General features: G+C 33.9%; 1 pseudogene; it reads left to right on the top strand.

Annotated features, from left to right (window-relative positions):
• Nucleotides 1-25: 25 nt before the first annotated feature.
• Nucleotides 26-1,437, top strand: LOC134247039 (uncharacterized; annotated as a pseudogene).
• The last annotated feature ends 6,169 nt before the right edge of the window (nucleotides 1,438-7,606 follow it).

Here is a 7,606-nt window from a genome sequence, read left to right as displayed (position 1 = left end):
GAATAAATGTTGTTAGGCATAATTTATGAACATTATAAATGGTGAATACCTCAAAATTTTAGGATTCACTGAAGGATCTCATTATACACATAAAGGAGCAGCTGTAGATCCTCTTTGTTTACCAAGAGATCCAGAGTGGGGGATCTAACGGAATGGAAATGATGCCAATAGGGCTTACGTATATGGGGCAGAATACGAACTGGGTGCCTTTCCGAGTCGCTTTACGTCACTTTTTCATCAAGACTTCCCCTGTGCAGTTTGTCTTGTTCAAAACAGATCCGTTGTGAAAATGTTTCCAGGCGAGTAAATTAATATCACATGTTTAACAATGAATGTTTGATTGAGACGTATTTTATGTTTATTAAGTACATCCCATCAATATTATTGTTGTGGGATAATTTATTCCAAAGCGTTGAGTAGTTGTAGGAGTAATTCCCCGGCATTGTCAACTAGTATGATCTAAAAGATAAAAAAGAGAACCTGCGTGTATATTTGAGGAATCGCTATCTAGTTTGTATTGTATGCCAGAGCATCAACGATAGTGGGAAACATGGAATAATTTAAATAATGGTGAAGCCCGTTATGCATAAATAATCCCATGTTTCCCACTATCGTTGGTGTCCAAAGCATACCATACTAACTAGACCTGATTCATTATCTTTCGATTTTATTGCGAAATAAAATTGTATTTTTAATTTAATTTGAAAAATGAAGACATAGATTTATATAACACATACTCCCATGCCAATTTCAAAAGTCCTCTACCACTGACGTCAAACAGAAAGGCAGCCGAACAAAAATTATTCAGCCTCCTTAGCGTAAGACACAGAGACACATTCCGCACGAGATTTGCATGCATATTAAGCCTCCTAGCTCCCGACCTATCGACCTCCCTAATTTACATTCCGCTAAAATTATCCAAAAATCAACTCCGCTAACTTTCAAAGAGTTATCAAAGAGAAAAAGAAGTTAGAAATGGAAATATATGTAAAATATATATATATATCGTTACCTCAATATATATCCAGCTTTAAAGATATTGCAATATATAACACAATTTTTTTGTGCATAATTAGAAAGCTGTATAAAGTAAATTTGTTTTACTTTCAGCAAAACTTATTTATGCTTTCCTTTTTTTTAAAAATCTTTTCACATTTGTTATTGTGTTATTTTTACAAGAAAAACCTGCTACAAAGGATGGAACCTTGAATACCAGGGATACCTAATGGCTGGGTACCATGATCACGCAGCTGGTACAACATATAAGTGTGTTGACGAGAATCCAGGTACCCTGCATGGCGGCAAAGCTGGTAACCATGGCTACCTATTCTATCTGGTAGAAGGGCCTGTGGTTCTTTGAAATGTCCACCATATGTTGAGGGAAGAGAGATTATTTGTGCTGTTTGTTCAAAAAAAAAAAAAAATAAATACAAAAAAGTGATTTATCAAACTAAGTTTTTTCTTTATCTAAAATGTTTGCTCGGTAATGTATTGTATGACGGTTATTAATGTTTCCTTTATTTTTTTCGTTAAAATAATGTTTATCATTAACTTAACTTAAGGGGGATGACTGGGGGTTTATTCCATCATAGTAGAATAAACCTTATTTACCATTTAAAATTTATCATTTTCACAAAATAAATTAAAGAGGCTGGGTGGTCGGGGCCTTTTTTAGACTATTTTGATCTTCATTAGAAGAAAGGTTCCATATAAAGATTTAATAAAATGATCAAATTTTAAAACTAAAATTTATGAATTTTTTTTTCCCAATTGATAGTTGACAGTTTAAGATATCATATCCCAAAATTTAAGTTATATCTGATGGTTAATTGAAAAAAATAATTAGTTGACCCCCTAGCCTCCTTAAAAATTATAAGTGCAAAAAATTGCACTTTCCAATACAATCCTCATAAAAGTAATTATATACCTGTATTTTGAGACGGTCCCTTATAAGACATAGATGGTGTTTATCTTTAAAGCTGACATGAACTCTTAAAAAGGCATCAGTTTTTATCTTTGTACGACTTACTACATTCCTGCACGCCCTTGTCCGACATATTTCTCCGATTCCGCCATATTTAATCGAAGATTTTTGGCCTCCTGTACCTGATATATATAGCCTTGACGAATTGTTTCACTTGAGTGATTTACTAGTCTGGCTGTCGACATGTACACATCTCCGATAGCATAGTTTTTGGAAGTCCATAAACTGACCAATACATGTTTGAAAAGTAAAAATTCAACAAAAATAGAACTATACCGAAAAATTAAATTATTTTGAATGCATTTGCTGCAATATAAAAAGTCCCTTAATACGGAATACATTTATGTACAGCAAAAATCCATGCAGGTCGAGAAAACGCGTCAAACGCAGTGATAAAACATTTACCTGAATACTGCTATCGTTACAGGGATGTGCACATGTCGAAAGAATTATCCTATTTCACTTTTATTGAAAAATGCATCTCATAAGTCATGTAATCCATTGCTAACTCAATAGTAAAAGATGCTTGGACATACGTGGTCCATGCCGATCATTTTATTTGGTCAGGGAAAATATCAAAGGTTGAAAGCTCAGTGGGGTTGAAAAGAATTTGTTTTTTTCAAAAATAAACATTACTCTTGTTTGTAAATGTAGTAAATAAAATTTATGATTACATGGTTTAACTTCATTAAATTTAAAATAAAGCATGCATTATTACGAATCATTCGCACCTTTTGAAGATATTTTCCTGTGATAGGAGGGGGGGGGGTAATAAAACATGCATATTAACACTCTCATAAAAATAATTTTAAAAAAACGTCTGAAACAGATTAATTATTATCAAATAAATACTGTGTATAGGCTTTATTATTCCTAATACAATTTTATTTAAAGTTTGACGAAATTGTGTGCAGCGGATTATGAGGATTTGCTCTGACATACTGCCCATATCTCAATATTCAAGATATGGCTAAAATCTAAATGTAAAAGTGCGGAAATTCCCGTAAAAATAAAGAATTCGGAATTTTCTGGTGATGTGCAAATTTACACACACATTGTCTCCTATAAATATCTGCAAAATTCGACAAAACTCTGTGCAGTGGTTTATGAGAAGTTGCGCTGCCCCAAAAAAAAAAAAGAAAAAAAGGACTGACTGACGGGTCAAAAACATTATATCCCACGCAACTTATTGCGAGGGGTATACTAAACGAGTTTGATTCTGTGGTGCAATGATAATGAAAATAGAATTTCATGTTAATTAAATTTCTAGACATAAATAAATAATGATTATTATAGAGAGCATATAGGAGGAGAGAGCAAACTCCCCGTGAGAATTCCACATTTACCTACAATTAGGTTTTTTTTAAAAATTCTCTTGTCTGCATGGTGTCCATGTCCAGGTTCGACACGTACGTTTTAGAAGGTATTTGAGAAGTTCTTAATGTTCCTATTCCTGTGATGTATATTTCACGTTTATTATATCCCCCGCTTGAAAAGTATAGTAATCGTTATGTCCGTCCATCTGTCCATGCGTCTGTCTCTTACGCTTTGGGGTTAAATCTTATCCGCAAATCATCTTGTACCACTTGGTGAATTTTAATGAAACTTTCACAGAATCTTAAGTTTAATACATATTACCATTGTGCTCCCCCCTTTTTCCGGCGACCTAACTTATACTATAGGAAATGTTAATTGAAGGTGTGGTTTTGGGTTGTTTTTTTTTGTCAACTTTTTCAGGTAATGAATAAAATTTCTCTGCCTGGCCACCACTTTTGAATACGATGCTACGTGCCTGCTTTTTGATTCGACACATATTTTGGGTTTAGCGACAACAGCAAAATATACTTTGCCATTATAACCATATGGGAGGCGGGGTATCATTTAGTGAGCTCATTGCTCACAATACCTTTATTTTCTATTTCAATTTGGGCGTGTCCAAATTAAAATTATTATTCAATTTATGAAGTTTCGACATCCCGCCTGAGAAAAATCCTTGATCAGTTCTAAGGCTTAACAAATGGTACAGCACAAAGTGCGTAGGATCTTTTACCTATTATTGCCCTAACAGATAGGGAGAGGGAGAAAAAGAGAGAGAATTCAATAAACAAAAGAGTTAATAAAGATTATCCGTATTCAACCAGTGTAAAGTATCCCTACCTTTGGTCTTAAAATTATCTCTCAATTACTCCTAAAGAAATTATTTTTATACAAAAAAATAGCTAGACTAACAGGCAGGGATACTGAAATTCAAAGACACTCTATAACAACATAAAACAGTTACATTCCTAAAAATGCACATACTTTGTGTTTGGGGTGAAACATTTAAAAAAATCTCAAAATTGAATTCGGCAGAAATGTCTGTTTTCCAAGAATATTTAAATAACGGTCATGTCAAATAATTTTGCATGCTCCTCCCACCCCCACCCTCGCGCCTGAAAAAAATCAAATGCCTTTAGAAAAGTCAATCTAAACATGGAATGGCCTTTCTCCGTGTGTGTGGGTGTCAAAAAAACAATAGATGTACACATAAAAATTTGTATTCTGGTCAATTGCTTTTAAGATTTGAAGGAAATGATTACCGTGCTCAAATTACTTGGTTTAGATTTGAGATTAGTACTAAAATAATCAGTTATTCTTGACAAATGAATTTTGCGATGCAAACCAACTGCAGACTATATACATGACTTTGTACAGAATGTATATTAGAACTACTTGTAGATAGACAATTCACAATTATAGCTTATGAACAGCAGTTCAAATACTTTAAACCCCCCCCCCCCTTTTTCAGCCACGCAAATACCAAATAACTTCTCTTTCCACTTGTGATATTTTTCCTGACCAAAATGTGATCAGTACAGACTAAGTGTATCAACGTGCTAGTCTGTAGGGTAATGACAGTGTGTTTACTATTGAGCTTTTATGGAGTTTATTTCTTTTTTGTGATGCATATTTCAATAAATAGAATTTTGGGTGTATATCACTTGCCTTGTGCACATCTTTGAACCGATGCAGTAACCTTATTTCCAGGTATGGGTACGTTTACAGCGTTCGAGGCGTTTCTCGATATGCATCAATTGCATAGGACCTGCAAATAAAAGACATAGATTGTTTTGTTCCATTCAGATGATATAATTTCAAGATGTGTTTGCAGTATTTTACTGCTTAGTATTTAAGTTTTTTTCTGCATAAATTGGCCACTGTAAAATACATACTCATGCATCTAAATTTCTTTTCCAAACTTGCATTTTTTTTTCCCTTTTTATTCAAATCAATAATTATTCAGAAATATGATTATTATGTTGTTTGTTGTGGTTTTGAAATGTCTTGATCACCTAATGTGGTCTCATATGCTTTACCATCGGAGATGTGCACAAGTCGAAACCCAAGCCAAAAAATCATTCAAGTGTAACGACCGCATTGGGGTATATATCGTAACAATGAGACAATGTATCTGAAAGAAATATGGCGGAATACGGCTATTGTTGGTATGAAACAAGTCGTACATAGATGAAAATGTTGCGTTTTATGAATTCATGTCAGCTTTAAGATTGGGATGTATACACTGAAGTCAATGCAAGTTACATATTATATACTGACACGCAAAAGAAACGCAACAAGCAGTAATCTACAAATGTTTGAAATTTTTATTTCATGATTTTTAAAAAAGAATACAATAAGGTTAAACTCACTTTTCAGAACATCAGAGATTTGATAAAAATGTTAAATGTTTATCTTTTAACTTTACTAAGTAACCTATGACTTTTAAAACACCCCCTCCCAGCCACTCAATTACAACGTGCAAGACTGTCCTGAACAACATTAGCAGCTTAATTTCTGCGATACAACAGGTTAGTCAATATCGAGATATGTGCAAAGGAGTTATTCTTTGCCATTTTTTAAATATCTGTTTTTCAGATGATTAGGTCGAATTTTCTCTAACTTAGCGCATTGTAGTAATCCTTGGACTTCCGGTCCAAAGACTTTAATTTATGAATATAATACGTAAGACCCCACTGAGACGTAATGTGGTGTATTTTTGCATCATCAACTCTCCATCACCTTTACTTTGAGATTTTCCAGCTAGAGCAATGGAAATGCGCACTTAAGCCATTTTCAAGAAGCTTAAGCATCGTTAGGGGAAACGAAAAGAGATTTATTTTTTGAAATATTGCTGCATTACTTAAGATGAACAGTGCAAACTCTTAAAACTACATAATATTGCCAACTCTTTTGTGAAACATGCAATTTTCGATTTCTGTTATGCAGACTCAAACTTGATTTCCGGTTATGGTATGAAATCGTTCAACCGTTAAATTACCGATATTTACCAATTTTTATGTATCCATAATTTTAAGATTAAATTTTTTTTGCTTTACATAAGTATTTCACCCTAAAGTAGGGTGTTGCGTTTCTTTTGCGTGTCAGTATATAAAATTAAAGCGTTTTTCTTTTATAGTTCCCATATAATAAATTCCCAGTCGGCTTCCATTAAGTATTAAATTAAGAAGACGGATAACGGCTAGATATCAGTTTTCAATTCCGCCGACATAAATATATATTATTGTAAAAATAATTTGATCCGAAGGTCGTATCACGTCAGTTGACAGGCATGGATTAGAATCTAACGAGACCGAAGCGTCGAGTTTGATCTGATAATCCGCGCCTGTCAACGAACGTGATCGGCTCTTCGGATCAAGTTACTGTTATAATGATAAATTTATTATATACCCCTTATAACTAAATAAATATAGCAGTATAAAACTTTAGAGATCAATTGTATGATATTTATCCATAAAACAAACTAGGGACTTTTTAACGTGCAAGAAAAATAACGTCATGTTTTTGCGTACTACGTCATCAGTTTCAGAGAGTGGTGATATGGATTCAGAAAACCACAGTGTGGTGATCCTGAAAATTGGATCAAACTAAACAAAAAACTAACAATAGCAAAAACAAGGAAACACTGGATGAAAAATACAGTTTCCGCATGGCTGAAACTCTACTGAAACTCTGCGGAAACTTAAGGTTACTAATAGTTTCTGCAAAGTTTCAGTGCGGAAACTTCAAGCTTCATCAAGTTTCCGGTGCGGAAACCAAAGGTGTCCACGAATCCAAATAGTTTCCGCAACTGAAACTTGCTGAAACTTGAGGTATACGCAAGGTTTCAGCATGCGTATACTGTTGAAATACATATGGTGTACCATAGGTTTCCCCAACTGAAACTTGCTGAAACTTGAGGTATACGCAAGGTTTCAGTATGCGTAAAAAACGGTTGAAATACATATGGTTTACCAATGGTTTCCGCAACAAAACTTGCTGAAACTTGAGGTATACGCAAGGTTTTAGATTGCGTTTACAATTGAAATACATTTGGTGTACTTTAGTTTCCGCAACGGAAACTGTAGTATTGATAACACAATTTAGCTTTTCAACCAAAAGTCATTTTCCCCCAATTACATATTGGAAGAAACAACAACACACTAACACTAGTTATCAAAGAATATTTAATGTTATTATCAACATTTACATACATCGGGTAGAACATTTATTTTCTCTTGCATCATAAACATTTTACAGCTAAGTCAAGCCCTCAAGTCACACAGGGGACAGGAAAAAAAATTG

The sequence above is a fragment of the Saccostrea cucullata genome, unplaced genomic scaffold, assembly GCF_032062105.1.
Source record: "Saccostrea cucullata isolate Sc308-1 unplaced genomic scaffold, CSIRO_AGI_Scuc_v1 ctg21472, whole genome shotgun sequence".
Lineage (NCBI taxonomy): Eukaryota > Metazoa > Mollusca > Bivalvia > Ostreida > Ostreidae > Saccostrea > Saccostrea cuccullata.
This window is presented reverse-complemented; position numbering and strand designations above follow the sequence as displayed.